Source organism: Trichechus manatus, unplaced genomic scaffold, assembly GCF_000243295.1.
Source record: "Trichechus manatus latirostris isolate Lorelei unplaced genomic scaffold, TriManLat1.0 scaffold00206, whole genome shotgun sequence".
Taxonomy (NCBI): domain Eukaryota; kingdom Metazoa; phylum Chordata; class Mammalia; order Sirenia; family Trichechidae; genus Trichechus; species Trichechus manatus.
Window position 1 is genome coordinate 4237896 of NW_004444142.1, and position 15653 is coordinate 4253548.

The following is a 15653-nucleotide window of genomic DNA, read 5'->3' on the forward strand; positions in this document are numbered from 1 at the left end:
GCCAAAATTTATCATTTTGACATTTCTTGCTTACATGTTTGTCTTTGTTGATTTGAGTTTAAAACTCAATAATTAAGAAACAGAATAAAATAAAACAAATACAAGGACGTTTGCAAGATTGGCTTGGGAGTGTCTAATAAGCATTCCTTTTTTCCTTCCTCTGGCTTTTTTTTTTTTTTTCACTCTGAGGTCACAAATTATCCAGCCAGAGCAGAAGGAACTAATTAGCCTAATTATTTCTTGGGTGTTGGATAATTCCCTGTTCATGGAGTGTAGAAAGTCTTTGTTTATACCTCTGATACAGTTCTCTGCTCAAACCATGAAGAAACCAAGAAGAAAATTACTCCACCCTGACTTGATGTCTTTGTTGGACATCTGATTCAATGCATGGAGATAGGATTCTAAGATAGTTGCAACTCAAGAAGATTGCAGAGTTTTGCATGTTAAAGCAAGTACTACCTGGGTTGGCACAAATTATACACAGAAATGTTTCTGTTTGGGTCTCAGATAAGGACACAACTTACCTGTCTTGTTCACTGCTACATTCCTAGAGTTTAGAACATTACTTTGCACATGTTAAGTGTTCCAAAACACCTGTGGAATGAAGAATAAATATACGCACTTATTATAAAAACTCAGTCAAGGTAGACCTTATCTGAGCACCAAAATCATAAGCCACTAGTTAGTTGTGTTAACATAAATTCAAGTGTTTCTTTTTTTTTACAACCCTTGAATATCATTGTTGTTGTTAGGCCGTTAGGCGCCATCTAATCGGTTCAGACTCATAGCAACCCTATGCACGAAACAGAATAAAACACTGCCCGGTCTTGCACCGTCCCCACAGTTGTTACTGTTTCAGCTCATTGTTGCAGCCACTGTGTCAATCTATCTCATTAAGGGTCTTCCTCTTTTTCGCCAACCCTCTACTTTACCAAGCATAATGTCCTTCTCCAGGGACTGGTTATTGAATATTAGGACTTTGGAAACAAAATGCTCAATTTAGATGAATTAAAAAAAAAAAAAACTTCTACCAGATTTTAAACATATAGGGATTTAATGTAAATCCCTATGTAACTAATTGTAATTGGAGTAACACGGGTAAGATTTTCATTTAATCACCAATCCCACTTCAATAAGGAATTATTGAATATCCTAGGAAGAGATTTGTAATACCAATCGGGCTATGTTTTTCCCTGCTGACTCTCTTTCTGTCTATATTATTAGTCTTCCGTTGGGGTCATATCTCTAGATATTGCTGTAGAAATACCTCTGTTATTGTTTGCTGCCCTCACGTTGGCCCTCAACTCACGGAGACCCCATGCACAATGAACAAAAAGCTGACCCATGCTCCCCATGATGGGTTGCAAATCAGACCTTTGTAATCTATAGGGTTTTCATTGGTTGATTTTTGGAAGTAGATCTCCAGACCTTTCTTCCTAGTCCATTTTAGACTGGAAACTCCTCTGAAACCTATTCAGCATCATAGCAACACAAAGCCTTCACTGATAGATGGTGGGTGGCTGAGCATGATGTGCATTGGCCAGGTATCAAACCCTGGTCTCCAACATGGAAGGTGAGAATTCTACTACTAAAACACTAATGCCTCATAAAGAAGTGCCTTAAACCAGTTGCTGTGGAGTTGATTCTGACTTATGATGAACCCGTGTGTCAGAGTAAAACTGTGCTCCATAAGGTTTCCATGGTTGATTTTTCGGAAGTAGATCACTAGGCCTTTCTTCCGAGGCACCACTGGGTGGACTCAAACTGCCAAACTTTCAGTTAGCCGTCGAGCTTGTTATGACATTAATCCACATTCAGTTTCATACACCAACTTTCTACCTTAATCAGGGTTACTACTCTATTGTCATACAGTGATTTCTGTCTTTGCATATACACATGCCAGACATTGTGTTATCTTGCTAAAAACATGTCTCTTCTTTTTCTCTGATAGAGAAGATCTATGATATTTCTATATATTTCTTGCTCTTGCTTTCAGGGCATTGGACTCACCTCTGTTTTCCCAGCTCCTGAACCAGGCTAACCTAAGCTGTCTTTAGCATTGCTTCTCAAGGCTGCCCTTGCTCTTTGGCTTCCTGCCCTTGAGGACAGGACTGAGGAGCCCAGTCCTCTAAAACAGTGGTTCTCAGTGTACTGCTGTTATTTATGAGGTATTAGCAAACTGTAATTACTAATGGATAAAGTAACAAGGGTTATGAATAATTCACTTTTAAAAATATAAATGAGAAAATCTGAAAGAGAATGGCATTAGATACAAAAAAGAAAATTACATTTCTTATTAGAGAAGAAAACAGAATTTGTAGTTCACCCATATAATCCTTATTGGAATTATTTCAAACTAGTGAAATCAGAATTTTGGAATTATACAAGCAAAGCTGGAAATAAGAGCTTTAGAGGTTTGGTGAAAAAATACAAATAGTTTGTCAATTTTTTTTCCTTCCCCTTTTGACTTTAACAATTATTGGCTTTTAGGTTTAAAAAGTCCCTAGGTGGTACAAACTGTTAAGTGTTCAAGTCTACCCAGAGGCACTTCGGAAGACAGGTCTAGTGATCTACCTCCAAAAAACTCAGCAGTTGGAAGCCCTGTGGTTCACAGTTTTACTCTGACACACATGGAGTTGCCATGAGTGGGAATCAACTCAACAGCAATCTGGTTTTTGGTTTTAGTGTTTAAAAACATTATACTTTACAGAAGTAATGAAGATAATATTTTGCTATTTTAATAAATATAAATAACTTCTTAAAATATGTTTGCAAAGTTTATTTTTACAGAACATAACTTTAATATGAAAAAGGGATGTTTTATTTTTTCTATATAATTAAATACCCATTACAAAAATTATAGAATAATTTTGCAACTGTATCTGATTTCATATATCATGAACTTAATTGTTATAACCTTATACATAATAACATAGTTTGCTTTATGTCTCTGAAAACTAATTTCAAGTAAAATTTTAATTAAATGAAAAATTATATTACAGCAGATTTAAATATAATAAAATTATTCTCATTCGTATCCTGGAAAGTTCTCTAGAATGAGAAAGAAGTGGAGTTTTAGTGGCATGCACATATTACGAATATGTTCATGGGAGTATATTCTTTTAGGGTGTGTCTTGTAACAAAACAAACAAACAAGAAAAACCTGTTTGAGAGCCTCTAGTTGCAAAGCCCTAGATCTAGAGAAGTCACTGGTAGTGTTTTCTTACTAACCTGTAGGCTACAAAGTCCTTTATTGAGTGATGTGTCTCCAAGGCCCTTCCGTGGTGCTTCCCACAGTCCATCTGTTCTTACCCTCCGTCCATCTCCAGCAATCCCTCCAACCCTGGCTGGTCTTTTCTCTCAGCATTCTGGGACTGGCTCTATCTTGCTTTCTTGTTGTTTTTTTTTTTTTTTAATTGCGGTAAATACATACGTAGCAAAACATTTGCCATTTCTACAATCTTCACATGTACAGGAAACCCTGGTGGCATAGTGGTTAAGAGGTATGGCTGCTAATCAAAAGGTCAGTAGTTCAAATCTACCAGGTACACCTTGGAAACCCTATGGGGCAGTTCTACTCTGTCCTATAGGGTCGCTATGAGTTGGAATTGACTTGGAATTGACTCAATGGCAACAGGTTTGGTGTTTTTTTTTTGTTTGTTTTTTGTTTTTTTTTTGGTTACATGTACAGATCAATGACGTTAATTATGTTCATCATGTTGTTCTACCATTAGCATTTACCATTCCTGAATTTTCCACATAACAGAAGCTCAGTATCCCCTAAGCCTTCTCTCTTGTGGGAAGGAAGAGCTTCTCTGTGGAGACTCCTCCCTCTGTGCTGCTCTGTATACTGCTTATCAGAGATCCTCCATCTCATACAGCCCATCACAGACCAGCTCCTCCAGAGCCCATGAGACCAATTTGGAATGTATTTTGTTGAATTAAATTAAAACTGAAACCACTGGCAAATTTGTAATTTACTTCAAAACTTCAACTATCTCAGCAGGAAAAAAAAAAAAAAAGAAGACAACTTTCTAGGCCTTTCAAATCCCATCTTTCTTTCCCTACCCCACCTCTGGTGGTGAGCAAGACTTTCTATAGAGCGTCTCTAGAACATGGAGTAGGAGTCACTTAAGCATGTCAGATTTCTCCTGAGGTGTTTCTGCAGAATTTGGTCTCCAACAGTGTGTCAGAGAATAGTGCTCTCAGAGATTAAGTTTTTTAATTGGCAATTAAAAAAATAATAATAAAACTTTTCAAATACAGAAAGAAAGTGTAAAGTCAAGCATGTGACTTCCAGATGAAATGAACAAGCCCCTAAACCTCTTCGTTCTCTCTGGGTGAAGACTTATGAAGAACTCTGCCCAGCTCTGACTGCTCCTTTATTATTCATTCGGTGTGTATTTTCTAAAAATCCCTTTGAAGTATGCAAATTTCTCATGTTCCTTTGTAAGTGCCCCCAAGTCAATTCCCACATGGATTTTGGGTTTAGAAGAAAATTCTTCAAGAGCAGGGACTTTGCAACGTCCTTCTCTTTCATTTCTCACAGCACTTAGTCGATTGCATACTAAGTAGATGGTCAGAAACTGCTCGTTAACCAGCTTACTTATAAGCCCCTGCTGTACTTGGGTAGGTACTTGATAAATAGTATTGACTGCCCACCTGACTTTTGGGGTTCATTATTCTTTTGAAACGCATGATGAAACTGTACCACATCCTGTGATACTACCACCTTGATGCAAAGATATACAACTTTGGCCTTCCACCAGATAACAAAGAAACAACTAAAACTGTGATTGATGTCTTATAAATATGAATTTATCATGTTGTTTACTTTGTGTTGAAGAATAGGAAATAAAGAAAAAATCAAAGTTGAGTCCATTCTGACTCATGATGACTCCATGTGTGTCAGAGTAGAACTGTGCTCCGTAGGATTTTCAATGGCTGATTTTTTGGAAATAGATCGTCAGTTCTTTTCTTCTGTGGTGCCTTCTGAGTGGATTAGATAGAACTGCCAACCTTTTGGTTAGTAGCCCAGCACTTAACCGTCTGTACCACCCAGTGACTCTGTGATGACAGGAACCATGGATTATTTGACTTACAATAATAATAATAATGCAGTGTCAGGCACACAGTAGGGTTTCAATAAATATTTGATACACTATTGTTTTCCATATTTAAAATTTCATTGTGGACTTCTCTCATATTTGTATTTATGTGAGTGTCTGCAAATACCCTGTAGACTATCTCTTTTCTGTTGTAACCTTCTTTGGAGCCCAGACTGAGCTTATGTTTATTCAATAAAGAATAAACTTAATTCAAATATGAGAAGTTTACCCTTGATCAAAACTTGTAAAATTGTTTAAGTATAATGGTAATTGGGCCAGGCTAGTGACATTGTAAGTAATATTTTCTACTACTTTTTAAATGAAAGTAATTATGTGATTTTCAAGACATCACCTAATAGTTTAATTATGTCTTTTCATTAATTCGATGGATCAATGTCATCACTGTGACAACATGGTCTGTGTCTGTTTACTGGGGACCTCACAGCTTTCAGTCAAGTTGCTTGATACACACAATTAAAAATCCACATTAAAATATGTTTTAGAAATCCATTTTAAAAATTCCTCTGTATATAACTTAGTGTTTAAAGACAACAGTATTTTTTATGTGGGTGCTAAGTTGGGTTGCTTTTATAAAACACTTTCTCCCATCCCCATAGACTAGAATCTCTGAGACTTTGGGACACTGCTGACTTGGCCAGGAGCAAGTTCTTGGCTATTCAGTTTTTGCCACTGCCTTTGGCACCTACAAGCCTGCTTCCTTTTCCCCTCCCGGGTTTCTGTATAACAAGTGTGTCTGGGTTTCTGTTGCACGGAACGTCCCAAAGCAAGAGACTCTGGGGCAGTCAGACAAAGGCAGGATTTCATTCACCTGTCACGCTGACCTCTTGGATTGTGGCTGGAAGCTGGGCACCAGGGCTGCAGGGCCAAGAGCAGCGCCTTACATAAGCCCCAGTACTAGCAGCTGCTGCCGGCCCCAATCTGCAACAAGGGGAGCTGTTCTCTCACAGCAGCACACCGAATTTCTCCTTGCTGGGCAACACGTTTCTCCATAATTTAAAGTAAATCATTATTTTCTGCAAATACCATCCTCAATATCGATATACTGGTATCTTTACTCAAGTGAAAGGGAGAAATTTCCATACTGATAGATTAATTAAATATTGGCAAGCTCCCTTAATAATCGTCTTATACTTTTTCTTCTCCTCTTCCTCCATTGCATAGCTATAGCATATTTAAAATAGTAAGAGGCCAGGCTTCCTGTGAGTGTCCTCAGTCCCAGATCATGTTCTATGACACATTCACAAAATTTGTAGGTGTCTTGAGGCACCTAACCAAGAACTGTGTGAGACTGGGTGGGATTCACTACTGAGCCTCTCTCCTTGTACACCCGAAAAAGAAAAGGGGGTTTCAAACAATTCCTCCCATTACAAGTTTATCCTGGTTTCCTAGTGCTGCTATATCAGAAATACCACAAGTGGGTGACTTTCATGAACAGAAATCTATTTTCTCAAAGTTTAGGACGCTAGAAGTCTGAATTCAGTGTACTGAGTTTAGGAGACGGCTCTCTCTGCTCTTGGGGGAAAGTCCTTGTCTCTTTTCAGCCTCTGTTCCTGGGTTCCTTAGAGATCTTCATGTGGCACGGCATCTATCTCCCCTCCATTTGTACTTCCTTGCTTCTGTGACTAAGCTGCTCCTTTAATATCTCAAAAGTGATTGGCTTAAGACACACCTTACACCAATATAGCCTCAATGACTTAACAAGACAAAACCCTATTCCCAAATGAATTCACATCCCCGTGAATAGGGGTTAGGATTCCAACACACATTTTCTGGGGGACACAATTCAACCCATAATACTAGTCATTTGGATTATGTGACCAAATTCCCCCATGGGGAACCTGGAATCTTCCAGCCCACCAGCCTCTTGAGCAGTTGTCTAGGTAATTCCACCAAGGCCTCCTGGAAGGATGGTGCCTGTCTAAACTCTGGGAAACAACTTTATGTCCCAAGGCACAAGCCAAGTGGAAACAAAAGGACTCTTGCTTACACCTGCAGAGGGAGCAGGACCGTAGCCACTCAAACCTTTTCAGGTTCCTTTCACATGCTGGGGTCTGGTGGTCTTTCTTTCTTGGAAACTGTGAGAATATACATATATATATTTTTAACTAATTTAGAGTTATGAAATTTACCACAGAGAGTGATAAATCAACCCTCTTAGAGAGCTGGTTCTTAAAAGCAATAAAAAATAATATGGAATGTTTTTAAATTCACAAGAAAAGATTTTATATTCATCAACTGCTTGCTGCTTGTTATTCTGCTTGTTTTTCGTAGGTCTGCTGCAGTTGGGATATGTAATTTTGATACCTCAAATCCCACTTCTCAAGTTGAAAACTTGGTCATTTGGTTTCCCTCCTGCTGTGGGTTAAACTTCTCAGTCTAAATAATATTGATGCCTACTCCTCCAGGCAGGCCAATTGATTTAAAATTATTCTCCCCAACAGCAGGCGGCTGAGCAAACTTGACCTTTACCTTTAGCTTTAGTTTGGTTTTAACTTCATATTTTATGTTCTTGATTTGAGAGTGGGCATTGGTGTCAAGGTGGATGACAAGGTGACTTATTTCCTAAGCAGTTGAGCAGCCTTGGTGGCACAGTGGTTAAGAGCTCAGGCTGTTAACCAAAAGGTCGGCAGTTCGAATTCACCAGCTGCTCCTTGGAAGCCCTATGGCGCAGTTCTACTCTGTCCGATAAGGTCACTATGAGTTGGAATCAACTCAACTGGCAAGGGGTTTGGTTTGGGTTTATGTGGAGAATGGAGGTTGAAAACACATACACACACACAGAAACCCTCAAACCATCCAAGTGGAGACCCAGAAAGATCACATGAGTTTGCCTTGTTGATAGAGGGTGGAACAGACTCTGCTGGAGAGATCCATTTATGACTGACATGTCTTCCACATACTAGTGAATCAGCGGGTAAAGTAGCTGTGCCATGTATAGAAAATATTCATTGTTTATTTCCCTTTTTTTCACAAATGCAAAGTTACTTTCCAAGGAAAGTGGTTCAGTGACTATTACCACTATTGCTGTGTGTGTATGGGGTGGGGGGGAGAAGGGGAAACTAAAACTGTAAATCAGAGAATGACATCTGTCTTGTACCTAGAGCCCATATAGACTTTGAATAGTAAAATCTGCTTCTCTCTCTCTGGATAAGAAAATAAGGTAGATCTTTTCAGGCCACCTGGATGAGGTACTGTCTAAAGAAGACTTTGAAGGAAATGCTGCAGTTGTGCCAAGAAACGTGAACTTTGGGATTGACTTTTGCAGTCACCAAGGGCTCTCTCTGGACCCTAATGTCACCCATCTTGAGAATAGCAGTGACCCATCCTTTGCATCAATCCAGCCATGGTCTTATTTTAAAATGTCTTAATTGTGGCCTTTGGATGCGTGACTATTCTCCCTGGTTCTTGCTTTCCATTGCTCTTATAGCAGAGGGTGTTGGCATATACATATATAAATAGTTACCTCTTTGGGAGGTGGGGAAGTGCAGACAAAAGTCACTTCCTCAGGCAAACGGTGAAATCTGGGAGGAGAGCAACTATGGAATTTGGTTGGGGAAAAGGAAAGAAAATAAGTTTATTCTAGTCCCCTTGGTGCTAAATTTGATGAACTCTTGCCTCTTAACTCTCAATATTATGTACATAAAAGGGAATAGTGTCTCAGGAAAGAGCCACTAAGGCCTTCATAAAACCTCTAAATAGTTGTCTATTTAGGACAATTTAGCTGTTCCTTGATTTAATGCTTTCTGTATTTTTCTCTCCAACTGGATTCCTCTCAAAGAGAATAATTTTGAAAATTTCCTTTTTTCCCCTAATTTATTTCAAGGCCACCTTTGTGACCTAAGAGCCCAGGGATGATAGACTCCACCGGAGTAAGTGAACACCGTCACAAGAATTCCAAAAATATCCAAAAATTTAAACATGGAAAAGTTCGTTTAGTCTGTTGTTTCCGTAAATAGCTTCTAGGTAATAAGATCAATCTTGTGCTAAGGGAGATTAGCAGGACTCAATATCCTGGAACTCTTGAGCAAATAGGGCTTTGACCTGAACAGAGCAGAACCACAGGGTGGGAATGAAAGTTGATAAGGGTTGATCACGTGTGTATCAGGAGCTGTGGACAGCTTCCTAGCTTTCTTTTGCTCTTTGTTCCCAAACGTGGGCTTTAAAAAAAAAACTGACCAGAATTCATGGGAAGGATGTGACGCTTTTTGGGCTGTGACCCTAAAGAAGGTGAACATAAGTAAATCATTAATCCAGTCCAGGCGCAGATGTACTTATTGTCACGTTCTGACCGTTAATGTCCTTTAACCACTTGGAGAATTTTCATGCACTTCCATGCTTACTACAATAGCAATGATAATGACCTGTATTCTTACCATTTTACAATTTGTTCAGTGCTTTCTCAAACATTATCTCATTTAGAGCCTCATAACAACCTTATGAGATAGACTCTGAATATTTTCTTAGCCTCATTCTTTCGATGAGGAGACTGAAGTGTCCACAGGTTAACCAGCTTGCCAAACGTCCTGCAGATGGGGAGCAGCAAAGTTGGGACAAGAATCCAGGTTTTTTGGTCCCTAGTCCATTGACCAGTAGTCCATTAATAAGCAACTAATAAGAGCTTAGGAGCAGCAGTTTTTATGTGGGGGAGGGAGAATCTGAACCCCTAGTGAACTATTTTGGACAGGATTCTCCAGGTTCTCAGTAACAGAAAACTTGCTCAACTTCTCTTAAAGGAAAAAGGAGATTTATTTATTCATGTAACTAGAGAGTCTGAGAATACTGGTTGGCAAGGCTGGATGCAAATCCTCAAAGATCTTGTCCAAAATATGTTTATATCAAATCTCTGGAAGCTTCCCAGACTTTGTCCTATGCGTTTCTTCATTGGTATCCTTTTTGCTATAATAAAACCTTGTTGGTGCAGTGGTTAAGTGTTCAGCTGCTAATTGAAAGGTCAGTGGTTCAAACCTACCAGCTGCTCCGCAGGAGGAAGACCTGGTGATCTGCTCCAATAAAGATTTCAGCCTAGGAAACCCTATGGGGGAAGTTATAATCTGTCTTATTGGGTAGCTATGAGTTGGAATCAACTTGATGGCACACAACTAGTACAGGGCTTTCCATGCATTCTATGAGTTATTCTAGTGAGTTATCAAAAGTGAGACAGTGTTGGGAGCCATCAGGTCAGAAGTGAGAGGGGTTTTGGGGACCCCCAAGCTTATAGCTCGCATCTGAGGTCTTGGGCATACTTGACAGTCTGGATGACTGTGCCCTTTTAATTTGAGAGATCTGCCCTAGCTCTGGTGGTTAGGATCAGAGAAGGAAGTACCGCAAGGGCCAGATGTGGAAGAGAGGGGAACAGACATAAATGAAACTAGATTGATTGAATTCCCACATTCAGCTGGCATCAGAAAAGTGGAATAGATTGCAATTGATCCTGACATCATCCATATAAAAATTTGAAGTTTCTCAATGTACCTATGGTAGCCAGCCTCCAAGATGGCCCTAAAAGATCCTTACCTTCTGGTATTCATGTTATCATGTAGTCTCCTCCTGCTGAACTAGGATTGACCTGGGTAATCAGTAGATTACTGCATAAGTGTCCGTGTGTGGCTTCTGAGGCTAGGTTATAAATGTATCTTAGTTTCCATCACACTTTATTAAATTGTTCACTCCGGGAGAAGCCAGCCACCATATTGTTATGACACTTAAGTAGCCCTATGGAGAGCCTCCATGAGTACTAACTGAAGCCTCCCACCAACTTGTAACCATGTCAATGAATCAATTTGGAATCAGATCCTCCTGTCATAGTCAAGCCTTCATTCAGAGGATTAAAGCCCCAGTCAACATCTTAAACTGAAACTTCATGAGAAATCCTGAACAAGAACCGTCTAGCTAAGTTGCTCCTGGATTTCTGATCCACAAAAACTGAGAGAGATAATAAATGTTTAATGTTGTTTTAAGCCACTAAGTTTTGGGATAATTTCTTATGCAGCAATTGATAACTAATACAACACTTATTGAGATACATGAATTGTGGTGTTGCTACTGCTTGGAGTAAAAGAGAGGCAACGGACTTGTGTGTTATGGCTAGCGTCTCCCTACTGCACTGACCTCCTCCAGCTCCTATTGGTTACTTCCTTGCTATTTATGATAGTTGCAAATTCTTATCAGAATTTGATTTTACCCAAGCTATCCATGTCTGATTACCAATGTGGATACTGCTACAGACAACTAGGCAGTTGTCACCCATTGAAGAGAGGGCTGATTTAAACAGTTACAGTTCAGAATTCTGATGCTACTGAAGTTTTCCAGGATTTAATGGGAATTCTGATTCCTAGGATTCCAGGTGTGATATTCTATTTCAATTATGCTCTGAGATCAACATAATCAACTTCTACACTGCTTCTACAATGTTTCAATACTTTAAATATCTAGGTGGAACAAAGGGGGAGATGATTAAAAAAAAAAAAAAAGAACTTGGAAACTTCCACTGTTGTTTTCTTAGGTTACTGCATGAGTGCTGCTGATATTTATCACGTTCAGGATAAAATATGTGCATTCCATGAGGCCCCCTTTCCAAAAACGAAACAATTGCTCCAAGCCTTCCTGCGGCTACTCAATTTCTGCCATGCTGTACTTCGACAAATGCCACCACTCCTGAGCCTTTTCATCACCAAATAGAAAAAGACATTTGGTGACACTGGCTCATGACTTTAAAGTATTTGGGCACTCTGAGGAATGACAAGCAGTTACTGAATTCGGAGTCTGTTCTAGTTCTTCACAATGAACATAAACCATCATTTCTTACGACTGACTCATCTCTTGGAACATTTGAGATGTATGTTGGTACAAAAATGTCAAACACACTGAGGTCTGTGGCAACTTAGTTCACAGGAACAGTGTAATCTACTGTTGAAGAATAATATAATACATTACCACAAATTTAGAACCCATATTTTCCCACACTTTAGTGATTCCAAATCAGGATGCACTTTAAAATCTATATTAATAAAACTAGCAGAAGTCACCTGCCCCCCCCCCAAAAAAAAACCTCTGGTTTTATCAATGATATGCTTTACAATTGATGGCAAATTAGAATGAACAGAGATCCAGTATTAAGTATAAAGAGTCCTAATAGCAACTAATGACAACCACAACTTCCACAGAAAATATTTAAATTTTTAGCTATCTCTTAGCCTCTGCATTATCTCCTTACAGTGGGATGACTATGAACAATTACAGGCTCGCACAATGTTGTTCCTTGTGGTAAAAATTTATTCAAATTAATGTCTAGAATTGTTTTATATATTGCAAGAATCTATAAAGCTGTGTGGGAAAGGCTAGGCTGATAAGCACTTTCCTTTCTATGAGAAGGGGTCCACACACACACATACCCCACAGTTAAGAGCTCAATTGATTTTGCAGGATCATTTGAGATGAAGAACTTCTTAATTATAGTAGACTTCTTTCCCCAAATGACTCAGTGTGCTCCAAACTTCACCCCAGGGTTCAGCTACAAGAATCATAGGTCTCTACCAGTGATAGACAACACTCTGGTTGCCATGTATTACTGTTCCTGCCAGTGATTTCACACTCGCCTCAAATGAGTTTAAAGAATTTATGGGCAAGCTTCTTAACTGTCATTTCTGTTTCATTAGTCATCATATCACTGTCAAATAAATGACCGCTCTGAAAGAATGGGAGAGCAAACCAAGGATGACCTGAAGCAGGGTGTAGGAAGAAACGAACCAAACCACTAGCCAAATTTCTCATTAAGCATGTCACTCAACAGCTTTCAAATGACATGTACCCAATTATTGTGTGTGTTTATAAACTTTGTAAAAGATACAGAAAGGAGAATGATGATGAGCAGTGCACAATTCAGAAAATTTGGCTAAGGTTTAATGTCTGGACTGTGTAGGTACAGAATTAATCTCAGCTGGTCTGTTACAACCTTCTCATCTCTAGGGACACTGGGCGCCAGAGTGCTGGCCCTTGGCCAAACTTGTGAAAGGTATTAACTAGTGATTCATTTCTGTTAGGGTCCAAGACAGGCCAGTGACAACCTGTTTATTAACAAAACAAAAATAAAAAGTTCAGTCTGATGGTTTATACCTGGTTTTTATTATATTCTTTTGGTTTCTGCTATAAGCCTGGTCATGCAGACTATTTTGGCTGCTTGACCAGAGGGGTATAAAGACCCCTCCTCTTTTATACAAGACTGTGTGTGAAAGTCTTACATAAGACTGTGGCTTACCTAATCCTTGCAATAGCCTTGTGATGGAGGCAGGATAGTCATCATTTTATCAGTGTTGGCCTGACGCAACACGGCATAGCCAAGATTTGAACCCAGGTCTTTAACTAAGACCAGCATCCTTTACACTGTTTTTCAATCTTTCCTGCCAAACCTACTTGCTTCAATTATCTTTTCAAATTTAATTGAGGACTGAAACCAAAATAAGACTATATACCAGAAACAGCTCAATTTGCATCTGTTAATCTTTGCTGCGATCAATCTCAAAATAATGATTGCCCTCCAGGAGGTTTACTAATGAAGGCCTCCTTCTTCCTTGCTTAATTGTTGCCTCCTATAGAACACTGCCCTGCCGTTCAAGTATCCCTCTTTAAAAAACATAACTGTGAATCAAGAAAGAAATATCAATCTTACAACTTTCCTCAAAGTAGATGCGGAAAGCAACTAACAATACAGCACAAGATATATTTCATTGTATCCTTAATGCCATTTTCACTAGCAAAACAAAATAAATTTATGCGAAGACTCCCTATAGCATTGGAGCCAAGGGTCCAATAATATACCCACATATTAGATTTTCAGAAAAACTAAACTTAACAATTACTTACTGTATACTCATTGGGTGATTAACATATTCTTGGAAGGGCCATTCTCAAGCAAATGGTGAAATGGGAAAAATTTCATATTTCCCCATTGCCTCTACTTTCTACACACTCCGCTTTCCATACTCAAAAGTGCATAATATTGACAATATTTTCCTTGACATAAAAATCCACTCCAAAGAAAGAATTTGACAGGCTTGTGCTTATGGCCTTATAAACCCATGACTATGTTGCTGGATATATTCTGTTTGCCCCTGCAGATACCTCTTCACTCTTCTTTATCCTTCACTCATTCTGGGAAGATGACCTATGTCGTCTTATTTTAGAGAGCTCACTTGCCCTCTGGTGCTTTGTTTAGTTTGGCCAATGGAGGAACCTGGCAAGAAATTAGAGGAAGAGAGAAGAATGAAGTCAAGGCTCCCTCCCTGCAGGGTGCCTTGGGCTGGCCGCCTCCTTTCACTAAAAGTCACGGCTCCTCTGGAGGTGGCCATTTTAACTCAAATTTTACCTTCCACATTCTGATAACTTCTCCTGCTCCTAGATGCTTTAGGCCTAGGGATGGTAATAGTTCTGGGGTACTGCATTATCCCTTGTGATTTTTTTATGTTCTTCCCATCCTCTTATAAAAAAAAAATGAGATTTTTAATTAAAAATCTCATGGAATTACGTTAATTTTATTGTGCCGTGTTATATTCTGGGACCCTATATGGTACAACCAATGGTGTCATCAACATTTTAAAGGGACAATGCATGAAAGCCCCCTCCCCCACAAAAACAAAGTTTTAATGATATAATTTCGATGTTGACTAGACAGAGGAGATCTAGGTTATATCAATTATCTATTGCCACAAAACTTCATTAGCATACAATGAAAAAATTATTTAGTTCACGAGTCTGCAAGATTCTGTTGATCTGGAGTTGGCTCAGATGATCTCAGTTAAGCTGGCTCATGAGTCTGCAGTCAGCTTCAGTCTCCTAGGTGGCTACACTGATCTTGGCTGAGCTCACTCACATGTCTAAGGGTCAGCTGGCTGATGGCTGATCAAGGAAGGCGTCATCTAGGACAACTGGGACTACTTGGCTCTGATCCACATATTTTTCACCTTCTTGCAGATTAGCAGACAGATTCTTGTGGCAATAGCAGAGGCCAAGGGCAGAGAAAGTGCAATTATGCAAGTGCTTTTCAAGCCTCTCTTCACATCACATCTGCTAACATCTGATTGGCCAAGACAAATCTCATGGCCAGATCCAGAGACAGAGTGGGAGAGTACAACAGGGTTATACAGCAAAGGGCAAGCATCCAAGAAGAGCTGAGGAATTAGCACCATTGTTGCAACCCTCTACCACAGAGGCTTTCATAGCTATGTGGTTCTTTGCTTCACAAAGGAAGTGACATTTATAGTGGATCTTGGAAGATGAGTAGATTGTCATGAGGTGGAGGAATGAGTCAGTATGTGAAAGCTTAAGAGCACAGAAGTGCTTGATGTACTTGATAATAAACAAACACGCTTTTTATTTTTAACTTTATATAAATAGGGCCATAAACTATGTACTCTTTTGTGTCTAGTTTATTTAATTCAACATTATGTTTGTGAAGTTCATCCATTTTTTGCATGTAGCAATAGCTCAATCTTTCCATTTGTGAATATACTACAATTTTTTTATCTGTTT